Genomic DNA, 18403 nt, shown 5'->3' with positions numbered 1-18403 from the left:
GACAATGAATAGCAAATCTGGTAAAGATAGATAATTTGAGCGTTCTCGTGTAGCTTCTCCTTGTCATGAAGCAGAAATGGTAGAAAGCGCTGTCCACAGGGCCACCACCCAAGATGTGGATTAGCCTGGTCAGAAAAGGTCGATGTAGAATCAGCTGGAGTATTTCTGTTGAGACTGATGGCAAAATCAGAATCTGGGAAATTCATCTGTGGTATCTATTTGTTAAAGTTACCAGGATGCTGGGGGGTGGTGGGGTGGGGAAAGAGGGATTTGTTGTGTTTAGCTCTTGGGGAAAAAAGGGTGAGAAAACTTTCTTCTGAGTACCTTAGTGAAAAGACAAGCTGGAGTTTCTGGTCAAGAATACTACATCCTGCGGGTTTTTTACCATTTCTGTGAACACAGCTGAATTTCAAGCACGGACCCGGGAAATAAACAGGAACTTACTTGATGTACTGTCATTAGTTTCTTCCTGACAGAAACACTATGGCAAGGTTCAGAATATTAGTTAAAGGCTCAGGCAAAAGTGGATAATGTCAGAACAACTATGAATGCTGATGAAAGTAGGTAGGTCTGGGTGAAATATGGGGGACAAAGCTACTGTTAAATGAATCATTCTCTTTACAAATTTATGTCTCCTAGAACTAAGTAATATTTCTGTCAAGATATTAGGCTCAGAAATTGCCACTTGAAAACTTCCATGTACTCCTAAAAGAGACTGAAACCAGAAAATTTAACTTTTTTGAGACAATTACTTAACCACATTATTTTGATTTCAGTTATCTACCTGCGCAGATGTATAGAACTGAAAAGTTCTCACTGGCCCTTGGTAGCAGAATCTAAAGTATCTGAAAAATGCAGGGTTTTGGGTTTTATTTTTTTTAATGAACAGAAACTGAGTTTGAAAATTACAACTCAGATCCATACATGTTCTCTGAAGGTTTTCTAAGCTCATTTTGACTTTCTGTCATTGGATTTTTCAATGAAACTGAAGGGAAAAATATTATTTTTTCGATTGCATGTTTTTTTTCTTTTACTCACAATTTGTGTATGAAGCCTTGATTAATTTTTTTTTACTTTCTCCTCTGATACTCTAGGGCCTGTAATAAAATTAGAAATCATGGAAAGAAAATCCGCAGGGCCATATGTTGTCTTCCTTCAGTTATAGATCTGTAAGCACTGAACACACCCGCCCCGCCCAATTTTTACTGTGAGCCAAAGCTCACAGCTCCGGAACTTTTATATCAGGTGAGCTTCTGTAGGTCACCTGAGGATGGTTCTGTAGTCAGTTATTTTGATGAGGATATATTTTTTTTGTGTTCCTCAAAGCACAGTGGACAAACATCATCACGCAGAGATTTCCCTGGGGCTTTTCTGTCTCTCCATTCGCTTCTAAGAGTGTATCTTATACTTTAATCCTTTGTTCCTAGCTGTTTGTTTTGTTTCCTGGCATCTCTGCTAAAAATGAACATGTAACAGTCTACCATTTCTGATTATCTCGTACTGCAGGATGATATTACTTTCAAGATACGAAACATATATGACAGTTACATAAATAATGTAAGTAGGTCCTTATCTGGTGTACACTAGAGTAATTCTGTTTACTTTAGAGAAGCTGTGACAATTTACAGCAGCTGAGAAGGTAGCCATATATCTCCTAAGGTTATAACAAATTTTTGTTCTGCCTTTGTCACGGTTTAACCCCAGCCAGCAACTAGGACCATGCAGCTGCTCTCTCACTCCACTCAGCTGGGACAGGGGAGAGAATCGGGGAAGAGTAAAAATGAGGAAAAAATCCCTTGTGTTGAGATAAAGACAGTTTAACAGGTAAAGCAAAAGCCGTGAACACAAGCAAAGCAAAACAAGGAATTCATTCACTGCTTCCCATCGGCAGGCAGGTGTTCAGTCATCTCTGGGAAGGCAGGGCTCCATCACACGTAATGGTTACTTGGGAAGTTGGGAAGACACCTCCGAACATCTGTCCATGTCCGTGTCCCCCCCCTACCCCACCCCACCCTCCCGCTTCCTTCTTATTCCCCCCGCTTCCTTCTTATTCCCCCCGCTTCCTTCTTATTCCCCCAGCTTTACATACTGAGCATGACATCACATAGCATGGAATATCCCTCTGGTCAGTCGGGGTCAGCTGTCCTGGCCGTGTCTTCTCCCAGTTTATTGTGTACTCCCAGCCTACTTGCTGGCAGGGTGGTGTGAGGACCAGAAAAGACCTTGACTGGTTAGCAACAACCAAAAACATTAGTGTGCTACCAACACTATTCTCATCTCCAATGCAAAACATGGCATTACATCAGCTGCTAGCAAGTCAACCCCATCCCAGCCAAAACCATGACAACCTTGATCTGCCAAGCAGTGGAACAGGGGACAACACCTGAGTCCTAACCTTCAAGGTGACGTATTTGAAATAAGGCATGTTCAAACCTTCGTTACAGTCACAGAAACTGATGATGTACAGCAACGGAAATAAGCTGAGGAAAGAAATTGAGAATGAAAGGAATTTCATAAAAGAAGCTTCTTTCATAAAAGAAGCTTTTTTGCTTTTGTTTCAGTATTGTCTTTGCTTTTAGGTGTTTGTATCACGTGCTGATGACCTTGAGAACAGATATATGAAGAGTTTTTCTTCTTTTGGATAGTAATAATTTTAAAATTACACTTCTGTAATTCTGAAATTCTTCAGTTTTTATTGAGCAGTGATCCTAATAGGCTGCTACCTCAGACATAGTTTAAGCAGAGAATGAAGATTAAAGCTCACATTTGGAATCATGACTTTTAAATTCTAGCCTAGTTTTACTTATTACACCCTTTCCAAAGCCAGTATTTCTTGTAAAAATGAAAATAACACCATCTTTGTGAAGTCTTAATAGTATGAAAAATGAAGTGTTTTGTAACCGTTTTCGTGCCTTCACATCAAGAATTTTTCATTTATTTTCAAAGCTCAAAGTATCTTCTACTATGATAGCCAAGTAAGCTAACCACCTAGTGCTTCAAAGCATACAAAAGGGGTACTAGGCACTGGAGTTCGTGATGAATTCAGTTCTTGTCATATACCACCTGCCAGGGCATATAACAGATCTGTAATAGGTTTCTTACCTTTTACTGTGCAGTAAATGGATTGATAGATTAGGTCTGAGATCAGTGAACCATGGAACCAGAGGTTTGCTGGAAGGAGTTTATTACTCTTTAATGTTATTCTAGGTCTGGTGTCAGCCAAGAGGGATGAGCTTGATTATCTGAAAGTAAGCTGGATGCCAAAATCAGCATTGTCCTCATTTATCCACCTTAGTCTTCACAACGTCTACTGTATGTATTATGAAGGTTATTATAAGTGCCTGATGGAGACATTTTGTTTTGCTGCCTTTTAATTTGTCTGCTAGTATTAGAACTAATTACTAGACACTGAAGAGACTATTTCAGTGTTTACTGCCACAGCAAATGAATTTGTTGTGCTATATGGACAAAAAAAATTTGGAGTGGAGTGACATGCCTATAATTTGTGAACATTTTCTGTACCACCAGGAAAAGTATAGGTCGTCTTAGCTTGGTTGATCAAGTCTAGAGAAAAACAGATGGGCCCAGAAAGTGCAGAAAGACAAAGTCATAACAAGGTTATAGTTTATGTATTGTAACTTGCCTTGAGTAGTAATTATTCATAGATTCATAGATTATATTACATTTCTAGCATGTCAGTGCAACTTAAGTTTGAGTTCACAGTTGAAACTACTACAATTGCTATTACTGGTATTTGTGGGATGGAGGGGAGATCTGGAATGGAAAATGAATGGTGCAGGTTTTTTTTCTGTGCCTTCAATTTGAAATTAGAATAGTATACCCAGCATTTTGGCGATCAGAAAATTTATCTTATCCTGAATTTGCTTTTAGTTAATAAGTCACATGATTCCCTTAAATGTAATAAAGCGTTATGCTACGCTAAATTACCTATGACAGTTTGTCATAGACTGCTAGTTAGGCGTAGTCCACATTCATGTTATCAGTTGTACTGACAAATGGCCCCACATATAACAAAATCAAATTTGATATATATGTTTGAAGCATATGTTGATCAGACAAACATTGAGGATATCGCAGGCTCTGAGAAACAAGTATATATAGGTTTCATTTCTTCTTAGTTGAGTGCTGCTAGCAGGTACCACTAATTAAGATTTAAAAAGGCAAATTTACTAGCACTGTAAAGATAAATTGCTGTTTCCCAGATGTGCCAAGCATACAGGAATGAAGATGTCATATCAACACACAAGTAAAACAATGCCGATGACCCTCCTTCTAAAAATTTGTTTTAGGCCAAATTATATTAAAATTTATATGCCTTTAGCTTTTGAGTGCTGTTGAGTAATGTTTGAAACAAATTATTTTTCTGGAGATTTTGTAAGTCTAAAGCTTAATTTGATGGTCAGCTGTGTGGTGTTGACCATTATTTTCAGTCTTACTGGAAAATAATGTGGATATATAGACTATAAACAAGGATGTACTGAAATATTCCTACTGGTAATGGGATAATATATATGTATGATACATCCATATTTCTATACTTTCTCTTGGGTCTTTTTTGTCACTGGTTGTTAACTATGTAATGGGGAGGGTTGTTCTTACTAAATAAGAAAACTGTGAAATTTCCGTCAGTAACTCATGCAGGACTGACCTGAATGGGGTTACAGTCAGTCTTCCCATTTGGTATTTGTGTCTTAGTTTCTACTTCTTGTGGTTGGGCGTCCTGGGGTGTCCACCTCTCTGCAAAGACAACTAAAGACTCCTGCTGCCCAAGTGCACTCAAGGATATGCTGCTTTTCCAGTCTGCTGGGGAACAGAAACTCAGTTGCCTGCCTTAATAATGTTTCTGTCTGGGAGAACATAAATTTTATTTGCCACTTGAATTTCTGAGAGGACAATGAAAACATCTTTGGGTTCCAAGTCAGTAATGTTGTCCACGTTATGGTAGAAGAACTTCTGCTCCTAAACATCGGCTACCTAAACATATGGTAGAAGAACATCTGCTCCTGCAGGATGATGTAAGGTTTTAAAAGTCTACCTCTTCTGCGCATAAGGGTATGTAAAGTTTTGATGTGTTCTCTTTTTCAGATTGTTATTCAAACAGGGAAAACACTCAAGTCCTTACACCTATATAGAAGTTGAATATTCACAGGGAGTGAATAGGGGAGAATTAAGGAAGCCATCCTGAAGGGGACTAAATATTTTTCTTTTACTTGCTGGTCTATAGAAACTCTCCCTTTTTCTGAAGCTGAAGAAGTAGGAAATACCATTATATTCAAAAGCACGACTTGTTTCGTATGTGGTGTGGAACATTAAATAGAAAATACGGTTTGTTATTTACTTAATCAACTAAAATCTGGATTCTGTTACGTTGGAACTAAGTTGGTTATCTATTCTTTTCCAGGAATAAAAATGGTGGAGGGAATTAATGTGATATGTAGTTTAATTTAGACACTTCCTATAAGCTGTATCATGTGATTCATAATTTGGTTTCCTTTTTAAAATTTTCATCTTTGTCCTTTAAGACAATGATGATAAGTCTAAACAACCTTATATATAGACAGTCTTTTAGCCTAAATCTATGTTGTACACATATATACATATATATTTTAAATACAACCAGAAATCTTCAGTTGGATTGCATTTTGTGTCATTTAAGAAAATTGCAGTGCACTGTTGTTTTCCAAAGAAACATATAGAGCACGGATGACAAAACTTTGCATTCAATTAGTAAGAAAAATAAGTACATTCACTTATTCACACTTTTTGCAGGTTGTGAAAAGAGAAACTGACTGTGCATTTCAACTAATAATTCCATAGATAAATAGAAGTGGCTTTTTAAATTTGGGTTTGGGCTTTTTTATTTTTTTCCAAGACCATAAGAATTGTCCTTATGAACTCAGGGAATATTGATAATACCGTGCTTTTTTTTTTTAATTTCCTCTTTTGTTATAATAAAGTTGTCTTACAAACTGTGAAAATAAAGTAAACAAGAAGGTATGGACTAGAGCATTTGTAGCCTTATATGAATGTTTGAGTTATTTTCACCTTCCAAGCAAGTAAAATAACCCCTTTGGGTGTTTTGCTGTTTTTTTAGGCTACGCATACTGCAGGTTTTCTGACTGTATTGATTTAAAGCTATTGAGATACTTAGATATTTTGAAAACGATGGATTGCGTGTGTTAGAAGACAGAGCACAATGGGAGTTGGGCCCCACAGCCTACTCAGTGATCAGACACAATTTTTAGTCATTTTAGCAGCTTCAGACATTAGTTTTTGTTCCACTTTATATACTATACTGTAAGTCATCCTAATGAGTTTAATCAGAAAGAACTGGAGACTATTGTAAAACATAAGGAGACATCTGGGTTTTTCTTTTTTTCCTATTTTTTTTTTTGTTAGTTGATGTAATTTGAAAGGTGGATTATAATAGCTTCATGAATATCTACAATCAAGGCTAAGTATAGGTTTTCACAGTAGATGGAAGAAAATGAATTGGTTTAACTTACACTGACAGATTTGGTTATTTCCTGTCTATAAAATAAGAGATGGTAAAAGATCAGGCTTAGACTAACAGATCACTTCTAGTCTGATTCAAGATTAAGATTTGGATGCAATAGTTTTTGAATCTGGAAAAAATAACACTAAGAGGCTTTAAAATCTTGTGCCATGTTTGAAAAGGACCTGAAAAAGAGGCCTGTGCTGGTTTTGGGTTTGACCCCCAACAAAAACATAAATGAGATTCAAATGAGGTGAATATTGCTATGGTATGATACTCACTGACTTTTTTTTTAACTGTTGCTTTACAAGAACTGCATTTTACAACCTTAAAAAAATAATCCAGAGATTTGATATAATTGCTGTTTTTTTCAGTTTAAAGCCTACTTTTAAGAAAACGCCTATTCTGTGGGATTTATCAGACCAAAATTAAAATCAGATTACTACAGTTCTTAGGAGCAGTAGGAACTGAAAAATATGTAACTTATGCTGCATCTGGAGTATCACCAAGGGAAACCTATAGCTGATCAGTTCGTTTTAATCTTAAAGAAAAAATAATTTTACATAGCATATCTTTTTTTTGATGGTGGACAAAAACGGTTCAAGTCCTTTAGATCGCTTTTATCATTCAAGTTATTTAGTGAAAGAAACACAGTCGCTGCATCTACTAAAAATTTGAAGCAAAGGTAATTTACAAAATAATTTTTCTGAAATAGAAGTGAAGAACATCACATTGAAAGAAACCCTAAATAGACCCCAACATCACCTGCTTTCCTTTCCAGGACTTAGTACATGACCCAGTTCATAAATGATAAAACAAACAAACAAAACCATCAAAAAAAAAACCCCAAACAACAAACAATGGATGAGAAAGGATATTCACTTTTATTAAAAGTAAATACTTTAAAGTATTCAGAATGAACGAACTAGCAGTGCAAATTCTTCCATATATAAGCGTCAGTCATAACAGAATGCAGTTTTTGTTCCAGAAAACTATGATACTAGGTATGAATCCTTTGGGGAGACTAATTATTATACAAAATTTTAATGTAAAAGCCAGATTAAATAGAAAGCCAGGTACTGAAAACTACCAAGCAGAAAATCCATTAAAATACAATCATAATTTTCTTTGCTATTGGTCCAAATGATATAGATAATAATAGTGTTACAATATTATGGATTCCTCATATGTAGAATATGTTGATAGCCAATAATATTTTATTTTAGATTGAAACAGGTTAGGAAGAGCATGTTTGATCTCACTTGCAAAATGCAGATTCGCATCTGTTTCTTGAGCAGTCCTTTGTGGATTTCTGGAGTTTTCTATCCAAGTCAGTTTGCAGAATATTGAGGTAAAAGAGATGAGCTATATTCATACTACACCCAAAAGATAAAAAATGTAAAGGCCATACGCTCTTTATTTAATTTTGCATGAGAACATACCAGTGGATGACTGGGGACAAACAAATAGTCCAGAAACCGTCTGACCGTGTCCATTTAACCATCTGATGATGCCTACAATCAGATGCCTAGAGAAGGTCATATACATGAAGAAAACGTAGCAAGCTAAAAATACAGGTGATCTCAAATGGTATCTGGAAAAATTAATAGAAGAAGAATCTAGAAATTACTATTCAATATAAAAATTGTGCCAGAAGCCATTTAAGTTGATGTAAACTTTAAGCACACAACAACGCCTGTGTCAAGGAGTTGAATGGGGAAATTCTGCTGTATTCGAGTATAGTTTCAAGCACTGAAAACTGAAGGGTCATTCACTTAATAAGGGCAAAAGAAATTCCCAGGCTTCAGTGAAAGTGTTGTCCTGCAATATAAAGGGGTAGAAAGGAAATGCGGAGTTTTCAAATCCTTCAAATCAGAGAATTTTGGTAAAGACACAACTTAAAGTTTTATTTCTGAGAATAAAGAAAAAAAACCCTGCAATATTCTGGCTGAATAAAATTATATTATGATATTTTAACCACAGAGATGATGCTGGTTATCCGTATTGTGTAGGTAACGTAGCCTACCAGACCAGTTCATCTGGCCTGCATTAAAACTAGGGAGTCTCACAGGCAATAAAGTGAATTGGGAAGGCTCATCATTGTTTAGTTCCACTTTCTTTTTTGCATAGCAGAAACAAAGAGCTGATTGACGAAAGAATTTTGCTTATGTAATGATTTCATCTGTAAAAATGGATGCAAATTGATTTAGCTTTAGTTAGACTGGGTACGTATCCTTCTTTAGTTGCATACTATAGATTTTTTTTGTTTCTCTTATGAGAGTGGCATGTTTGTGCTGCAGCGTACCAGGGGGTCCTGGTTACCTCATTTTCAGGGGCCTGACAAGAGCACACTACAGCTTCAGTCTGTCCCCAAGCCTGGGCTTCCTTCCCTTGGAAATGAAGGAGACAGCTTGTGCACATTTATGTCTTATCACAATGTGGGGCCAGGATGTGGTCGGGACATGAACTCGCCTCTGGGATTTCAGAACCACCTCTGCATCCAGCACGTTGGATGTAGCCTGAAACTTCTTCTGGAGAAGCCTTTTCCCCTGAAACCCAAAAAGCCATCCTTTCAACTTTGGCAGCCAAGCTTGCATAATGTGAAGATAACCAGCCCCCTTCTCTGCTCTTCCACAGGCAGGTGCTTTGCACAGATTATTGCATTGGTCTATTTTTAATTTCCGAACATATAAACTCCAATATATATTTTCCTCATTTATGAGAACAAAAGTAAAAATGAAACAAAACGTTACATGTCCCCCCAGTAAAGCACTATGAATAAATAGATGCAGTAGCACATCATCAGAAAAAGGAAGTTTTTAGTGCTGTAAATCCCTGATAGATGGTATATTTGGGTATGATACTTTACAGAGACCATTTTGATCTTGTCACTTCCCATGGACTGGAAATGCCAAGGAAGTTGCTTAATTTTCCAGCTGCTCTATTTTCCTATGCACAACTCCCCATCCCGTAGGAATATTGTAAAATTAAATTACTTGGTGATATTAAAAAATTATGAAGGCTTAAAGCACTGTAGAAGTGGTTAGTAATGCTGTTTTACATTATTTCAGGAGTCCTGCAGAGAAATATATGATTGCTCTCTTTTTATTAATGTTACCACCAATTCTCTGTGTCTGGTTAAGTATTAATGAACATTCTCCTACTACAATATATTGTTTACTCTCATTTGAAAGGGTTAGTCATTCTGAAGTGCCTTTAAGGAAGAAGTTGCGATATTCAAAATGTTTTTGCAGCAGTCAGGCAATAATTGCACAATATCAAGGGCTTTTGTGGCATACTACTGAATATTTGTTCTTCTTTTCCTTTGAGACAAGTTTTTGAGTATATTTACAACAGTTGGGATTCTTTCTTCTTTATACATGTTAGATTCTAGCTTTATTTGTTTTACCCTTAGGTTTGGTTTTCCAGGTGTGTTTTAGGCTTAACAATAAATGACAGGAAATGTAATAAACTTAATTAAAGTTAAATATAGATAAGCTGGAAATTCATCACAGTATTATTTGTGGATTTCAGGGCATGTTGTTCATCAACGTAGAAAAACTTGCAGGAAAGGAACTGCTTACAAGAAAATAGTTCAGATTTCCTAATGAGTTTCTTGCAGCATATATCAAAATAATATCTTTTTATTGTCTGTTGACCATCTTGTCCTCCTCCTCCTTCTGTTCCTCATAGTCACCCCAACAGCAAACTCTGTGACCCCCGTCATTCCTTTCTTACTGTGTTAGTTCTTACTGTGACTTTCTCAGAAGATAAGAGGACAAGTTGTATGACTACTCTGTCTTTGTAATCTCCCCCACTTTCCCATGAAAGAAGAGCAACACATTCTGGGAGGGTTTTGCAAAAAGAGGAGGAACATGAGAGACTTGCAACTTTTGACAAGACTGAATTTGTATTCAGTGGGATGAAGTGGAAAGGAATTATTCTCTTATCTTTTGAATTTTCCATGATGTGTGTTACTAATAAGGTCTTCCTGAATAATGCTCTATGTGCTACAGCATTTATCAAGTTAAATCCCAGTGTGCTTAAATAGCAGCTTTCCATCTAAAACAATAGTCAGGAGCACAGAGTTTCATTTTCTTAAAAGTAAACCTACAAAGCATCTATGAATATCAGCTGGGATGTTTGTGGTGGTGTCGTATTTCTAATTAGAGGTAGTAAAAACTAACGATGTTGTACAAATCTTATGCTTCTAGATAGGAAAATTTGTAACAGTCCTATTTAGCATACTCTTTTTTTTCTCCAGTACAAACTCTGAATGAATATCTATTTCTGCTTTCATAACAACATCTCACTACAAATGTCAAAATTATCTTGGCTAATCAACATGAAACAGATTTCTACTTCTGAAAAATAAATAATTTGGTTATTTCATAGAAGACTCTCCTGAATGTTTTTAGTTTAAATGTGAAATTTAAATATCCATTTCTAAATTTGTCTTTCAAATCAGAAATTCTTATACATTTTACTCGTCTCATCAAAAGAGAAAAAGCTGGTGTACCTTCCTCAGAAGAGGCAATAACTTCTATAGGGTTATGAATAAATATCGCGGTAGTAGTCATGCTAATTCCTGATGCATTATTATTTTTTAAAGGCTATTAAAAGTTAAAGGAGTTAATGAACAGTTTTATTTCTATCCATACATTGACATTAGTCGTAGACATAGAAAGAGCGAGATAAATGTGTGTGTTTTCCTACTTTATAAAGTTCTTTTCTCTGATTGTTTTCTAGCATTGAAGTCATACAGCATTTAAGTTGGAGGTTGGATAAGATATTGGAAAATCCATTTTCTGCTATGATATCAAATGACTTGGAATTTCTTTTCAGGCAATTGCGTGTTGGGATTTAGCCCTGAAAGGTCCAACATGTTACTGCTCTTAGTCTTGCTCTTCTTTTCCATTGCAACACTTTCTAAACAAAAACTAACAAATATGTCAAACAATTAAGGTGACTGGCTCTTTCAAAAGTTTTGTTTAAAGGGAGCATCTTAAATATTATGGTTAAAATAAGCTCCTGGCTACTGGACCTGAAAACCTAACTAAGATGCTAGATAGATATCTCTTTTTGTCTCCCAAGAAGTTAGTTTGACTGTTGCTATATCAGTCGCCACTACTGTAGTGTCTAACTCAATTTTCCTTCATTAATTACCACCTCAGAACACCAGAAAATTGCATGGTGGTTATTTTTGTAAGTATGCATCAATGGGATCTGTAATGGGTTCTCAAACATGTTTGGTTTTTTTTTTTTACCTCTGACCTCAGTGGAGGTTGAGGTCTGGTCACTTATGTCAGTGCTGATTCGCCTCTCTCCTTAAAACCCATCAGTATGATGGTAGACACCATCCCCATTTGACAGGTATATCCTGTTGAGCCAGGAGACTGTTGGAGCTGAGCAGATCTTCCCAGATATTTCCCTCAGGACCTCTTAGCATTTGCTGTAGCCCATAATATTTTTCTGGCATTCTTTTTGAATTAATATGTCTATTCATAAACTAAGTGGCAAGACTCTTCTGTGGCCTCTCCCAACGGATATCTACAGTAAAAGTAACGTAGTTAATTTACAGCAAATTCAAAGGTATTTTGTACCTGCTTAGAAAGTGAGGATGAACTAGATTGATTTGATGACATCAAAAAATCAGTAATAATCCACAGGATACATAGCAAGAAAACATTTATTTTTATATTAATCATAAAGACTTCAGATGAGTATATTCATAAGGCCACATTGCTGCTCTGTTCGCTACACATTAAACTTTAAGCAAAGAATTAAAAATATTTATGAAATACAATCATCCAGGGGTAAAAAGTCTGTACTAGCCAACGAGACCATAAAATCATGATTAAATGTATGTATGTATATATACATTATATATCATACTATCTTACAAACCATCTTAAAATTCCTTTTTATTCTTGTTTGCCATATGAATCTGGAATATGTTCATCATATATTTAAGAAGTTATGCCAAGTACTTTGAATATAGAAAGTACTAATTGTCAAGATGTTTGTGCTGGTAGATACAATGAGGTAATATTGATCTAGCTGAATTACAAGATTTCAAATAAGGCACTTTAGGCAAATCCTTACACGTTTTTCTACACTGCAGCACCTATTTATCTGAGAGAGATTTCACATACAATGAACAATGGTTCACACAATGTCACACACCAACGAATGACAATGGTTTGGGCTTTTTTACACTTCAGTTCCAAGACAGACACTGCCATTGTATGCCAGGTGTTTCATGCATTTCCAATAAGGAAGACTGCAGGGACCTAAAAATCAGTGTTTTACTATTTGGTGTTTACAAAATAAAGATTATATTTTAATTATGTAGGCCTGTCTGTATTGCAACATGCCTGTGTAATTAAAATTCCCACAAACAGAATAGTCTGAAATAATCTTAAAAGTTAAACCTCCCCTTCCCTTTTCCCTTCCTCTTGCCTTGCCTTTTTTTGGCCACTTTTCTCAGAGTTTTAAAAACACCTTTTCAAAAATTCATCATCATCATTACCCAGAGAACAGCCTGTTATTATTATACTGAACTTAAATGTACATTGAGCACTGTTAACTAAGGCAACTCCTACACTCTCAACTTCTCTATTAACTGCATGTTTCTGACAAATTAAAAGTTGTCACCTCCCTTGAAGTGCTAAACCAGGTAATTCTTGAAGAACAACCAAAAAGAAAAGCAAGTTCCTTGATAGTTGTTTTCTGTCAGACTTGTCAGCTCAGTGCTTGGCAGGCAAATTCACTCACTAGAACTGGAATATCAACATTATTTTCTTTTCTATAATTTTTAACAGACTAAATTATTTGTTGCTAGGGAATGCTATAAACATTCAACTGTAGATAAAATTCCAACCCATTGTAATTTATCTATACTGTCCAAAAATAATGCAAATAAAATCTCTGTTTATTTACTGTGGAAATAATGCAGTTTATCTATACATTCATTGTCTAACTTACTGCTCTATGTAGCTTATAGCCAGAAATTGCTGTTTGATTCTGATTTTTATTGCTGTGTTAAAATCTTGGATCCAATTACATCCTTTTCCTCTGCCAAACAAAATGTTAAAGGTGGATTGTTGGTGTGGTTTGTTTTGTTTTTTTTTTTTATTCCTGTAGAGAACTCTATGAGCAAAACCAGTAATAATTCTAAGTTTATAGCTTGCATTTTAAGGTACTACACGTTGTATAAATATTTGTTATTTGTTTCGTTGCAATGCCTTTTGGCTTCGTTTTTCTTGTCAGCCATTGTGGCAGATGACAGTTTTTAGAAGCTCCGCAGCAGTTTCGTGAATGCTTCTGGGAAGCTTCTCAGATGCAGGCAAGGCAACAGCGTGGAAGATAGTATTGATGTGTTTAGTTTAGGTATTGACTGATTGCCACTGTGAGCTGATTACGCATGGAAATTGACCTTCCAGTATTGGGCATGGTTTTGAAAGTAAAGCAATCGGATAACCTGTGATTTTAGGAAAAGGAGGGCTGCAGAAAAGGATGGCGAGGCAAAGCAGCAGGCAGGAAGAACTCTGTCACATGGTGAGATCAAAAGTGCAGATAAGACGACTAAAGTTTGACAAACCATGAGAAGAGATTGCTTGTAACTACATCAGATGGGGTACATCGTACCCTGTAAAGTAACATTGTGTTTCCCTGGGACACCACAGCAGCAGGTCCAGCTCTGGGCAGAATAGGCACTCTGGCGTGCCATTTTCTCTTCTCCTCCCAATAAATATGTCAGGCTCTGCTTTCCATGGGGAAAAAAACTTTGACTGATGGGCTCGAGGTAACTTTTCAGACAGGCTACCAGTGCTGTGAGGTGCATGCTGGAGTTTGCTTGCCTCACGGGCTGTAGGTAGCCTGAGGGACAGATGTGGTATTAATCTGCTTAAAACCAGGAAAAGAACAATTAGGGCATTGTACTTTTGCTTAGAAATCATTTTCCTGTCAGAATATCCTTCATTAATAGTCACTGAAGGAATCCTACTGTAAACCCTTTGTGGATGCTTTCGGATTTCTGGAACTGAGTAAGAACCAAAGACAAAGAAAAGAAAATCATGGACTAGATTATTTAGCAGAGATTTAAGGTGGAGGGTCTTGTGCTCAAAAAGTGCCCTTGACGAAGGAGAATCGCTGAGATAGTATAGAGCAGAATGAATGACAGTTAGTTATTAAATATAAAAAGCATACAGATATTCAGAATACTGTGATATATACAATCATATTACCATGCAGGAAAAACAAAACAAATCATTGGGGTGGGGGATATATTTATTTGCTTTTTAAAAAGCTAGACAGCCAGATGAAGCAGAAAATTGTTTGGTGCACTGGATTTGTGGACTGCTTTAGTCTTCTGCATCAATGGAGGGAAAAAAAGAGATTTTTTTAAATAAATATGAAACTTGAGAATATTACAAATACACTGTTAAGAAGTGGTTTTTGTTTTTGTTTTGGTTTTTTTTTTCAAAAAAAAAAGAGGCCAAAAAACACATGCCAAGGACAGGTCCTGAGAGGCTTGTAAGGAAACATGAAACACTAGCTACATAGCAAATAAAAAACTTCTCTACATATTTTTAGTAGCGTGCTTTCATCTTCTTCTAATAATACAATCTTTACTCTGGCTTTGTCAGAGACACTATGGCTTATAAATATTCATCGTTTTAAAGAAATTACGTAGATTTTGTTTTAAAGTCAATATTGAGTTTGTTAATGAAAATGACTCAGTTAATTAACTAAATGGCATCCTAAACTGAACTTATATGAAACTCTTTCTTACACTGATTGTTTTTCATGAAGAAATGATGCATAAAAATTAACTTATCCCCCTTCCATTTTAAATCATTTTTTGTACATGCTCTAGATGGTGATTTGAAGCAGATAAAACTTTCTGAACAGTGGCTGTAAGAACTGCTGTTTTACGTAATCATCTTACTAGCGTGATTTATCAATAAGTCTGGATTGAAGCTTGCATTTTTTATGACTGCAGTTACTTCTTTATTACCCAAGTCCTGTCTTGGACAATTTAACAACCTGCTTTCAGTACAGTTATGCTGTGGGCTGATTGCAGTGTAGCCACCTGTCTCCTTTTTTCCTAGTATTTGTATTTTTGCAGAAATTGAATAGTAAAGTAGAAGCTGCTGCTTGTTTTACTAAATAGCAAGGAAAGCAAATCATACAGGAAGCTATACAGTCTTCATTTTTCTGTATGCAAACAACTGAATTTTTTTCAAACCTGACATTATCAGTTATCCTATATTAGAAGCCCACTTTCATAAAGGTCTTTTGTATGTCAGAGGGACCCTCCCAAGCCAGGAATATAAGAAAAACATTTTTAACAGTCTTCAGATACCCCAGAACATACTTTTGCCTCCTATTCATTGCAGTTTATTATAATTTATCATATTATGCATATCAAGAAAGCTAAATTTTAATCCACTGTCAGATTCATCAAAACAAGATCCTTTTATAAGTGCTGCTCTATTATTGAGAGGTTTGTGGAGCAGCTAGCAAGGGAAAGGAGTGCCTCATCCAATATTGGGGAAAACCCCTCATATTTCCACTGCTGTTAAATTGATGGAACTTGGGATTTCTTTTCTCTCCACTCGCCATTAGGAAAATTGTCCATATTCTTTTTTGACAAATGACATGTTGGGGAGATGCATCTCCTCATCTATATTCCTAAGCAGATGAGTAATAACTGTGTTATCTTCTCTTTCGTCATTTCAGGTAAATAGGAACTGACCTTGACATTGACTTGTGAGAGAGAAGGAAAATATTGAAAATCAGGCAATGGTCACTTGAAATATAATGTATGCAAGTCATTTCAGTGTCTTTCCTTACTTTTATCAGGTGGCAGCTGCTGATAATGATAGTGATGCTTTACTAGTAATATAATTTATCGAGTTCATTCATTTGCAATAACATTTGTGACCTCTGCAAAACTATTCCCCATTGTTTGTTCTCTCTTACGTACTGTCTCTACCTAATTAGTTTCAACATTTTCATTTTGAGCATTGTTCCTGAGTTAAAGAATTGAACTGTAGCTCTGCAACTATTATTTTAATTGATACTGCTTTAATTGAATCTCCTTTCTGGACATTCATAAGGAATTAAACAGAACAGGGGCACAGAATATGATTTTACATCAGGTGACATACTTTATACAACTTCTTCCTCCCTTTATACTTATTATTATCATATGAATTGGTATTTCTTTCCATCTACTCAGCTCTAATTCATCCCATAGTGCATACGCACAACTATGTGTATAGAGTGAAAAATAACTATCTAAAGCTAAAGTATGAAATAGCAGTGGAGAACTAGAGCATGTGAAGTGATCAAGGAGATCTATACTGCGAAGCTGAGCATATGTGTCATTTTGCACCAAAGTAATCAAATTGGGGGGGGGGGGGGGTGGTGGGTGGAAAGACCGTAACAGTGTATCGTTTAGGCTTCTTGTGAAGGAAGATCATCCAAGACATGAGGTTCAGATGAAATAGAAACAAGCAATGCAAGCAATTTAGGAATTCATAAGAAGAAGAAATGAAAATATTTAGATAAAGATCTAGGCTTTGAAAATACGCAGTTATTCAGTTTTCACAGAGTATTCTCATGTTTTGAGAGATATTGTTATAATTTCTATGCTGGTAATTTATTTGTGGGGGGGTATAGTATTTTAATGAAAAGAGCAAAAATTGGAATATGTGAAATTAAATAATTAGGAAATTGTATGATAGTTTAGAACAAAATTAAGTATTATGAAGACCAGCGTCAGTTTGTAAAATTAGTCTCTTCTACTGTTTCCCAATTTTGAGCTTAAATCCTTTCTATTATTCTGTTACGATGCTTCCAATTAATCTAACTTAATTAACACTTGAACTAAAGTACAAAATTTTAGATGCATCACATGCTTTGAGATTGATGTTTTGACATATATCTTTGAAATTATATAGTCCTTTGATGTTGAAATCAGAATTTTTTCTTTGAAGGAATAATCCATACTTTTGTTGTCCTTTGCACTTGCAAATTTTTTTTTTTTTGTGGTTGCAAACCAAGGTATGCTTTCCATGTTGATCAGCTGCCAAATAAGGCAAAGTTGGAAATATTTAATTTGTATGCAAAGGGCTAAGTTAGATTTTTAGAAAGATGTTCCAATTGAAGTTGTCCTTTCTTCAAGGTTTTTTGTTTTTTTTTTTTGTTTTTTTTTTTTTTTTTTTTTTTTTGCACCCTGTCTTCCTTGCCAGCCCATAACACTATTTAATCAGACCTGTGTTCGGTCTTAGGCAGATTTGGGGAAAAGCATCTCACACGTTTGCCCTGGTTTTACTTTTCTGCAGATGTTGCCTTATGGCCACTGTTCCTATTGGTCTTCCCCCTTAGAAAAGGTCATTAGCCCTCCTCTGATAAAACCTAACAGTCTTTCTTAAATAGGAGGGAAAGAGGTAAAATACTGAAGGGGATGAAACTGAATAGACACCGGATGGTTACCCTGGGACAACAAATTAATAAAAGCAGGATGGGGGAGGAAGAAGTCCAAAAGCAAAAATGTAGAAAACAGAATTGGAGTAGGACACCAGTCTTTGCTCACTCATCCCTGGAGACATCCAAGAACTTGTAGAGGGAACCGAGAGATGGCAGGGCAGTGAGATGGCTGTAGGTCTCACCAGCACCAGAATCTCACCTCAGGGGTGGAACTCCTGGAGCTGTGAATAACAAGCTTGAAAGACTTGTAGGGAAGATTCTGGAGGGCCACATCCCCACGTGTCGTCCTCTGCCACAGAAAGGGCATAAATCTGGACACCCAGTCATCACGTCCATGTCCATTACTCCATAGAGATTTTTCCAAGTTATGCTTCTGGTGAGCTG

General features: G+C 36.1%; 1 protein-coding gene across 11 annotated transcripts in view; it reads left to right on the top strand.

Annotated features, from left to right (window-relative positions):
- Positions 1–18403, top strand: part of DMD (dystrophin) — a 1301546-nt gene that overhangs the window by 882003 nt on the left and 401140 nt on the right. The window lies entirely within an intron of this gene.

The sequence above is a fragment of the Rissa tridactyla genome, chromosome 1 (genome assembly GCF_028500815.1).
Source record: "Rissa tridactyla isolate bRisTri1 chromosome 1, bRisTri1.patW.cur.20221130, whole genome shotgun sequence".
NCBI classification, from domain to species: Eukaryota; Metazoa; Chordata; class Aves; order Charadriiformes; family Laridae; genus Rissa; species Rissa tridactyla.
This window is presented reverse-complemented; position numbering and strand designations above follow the sequence as displayed.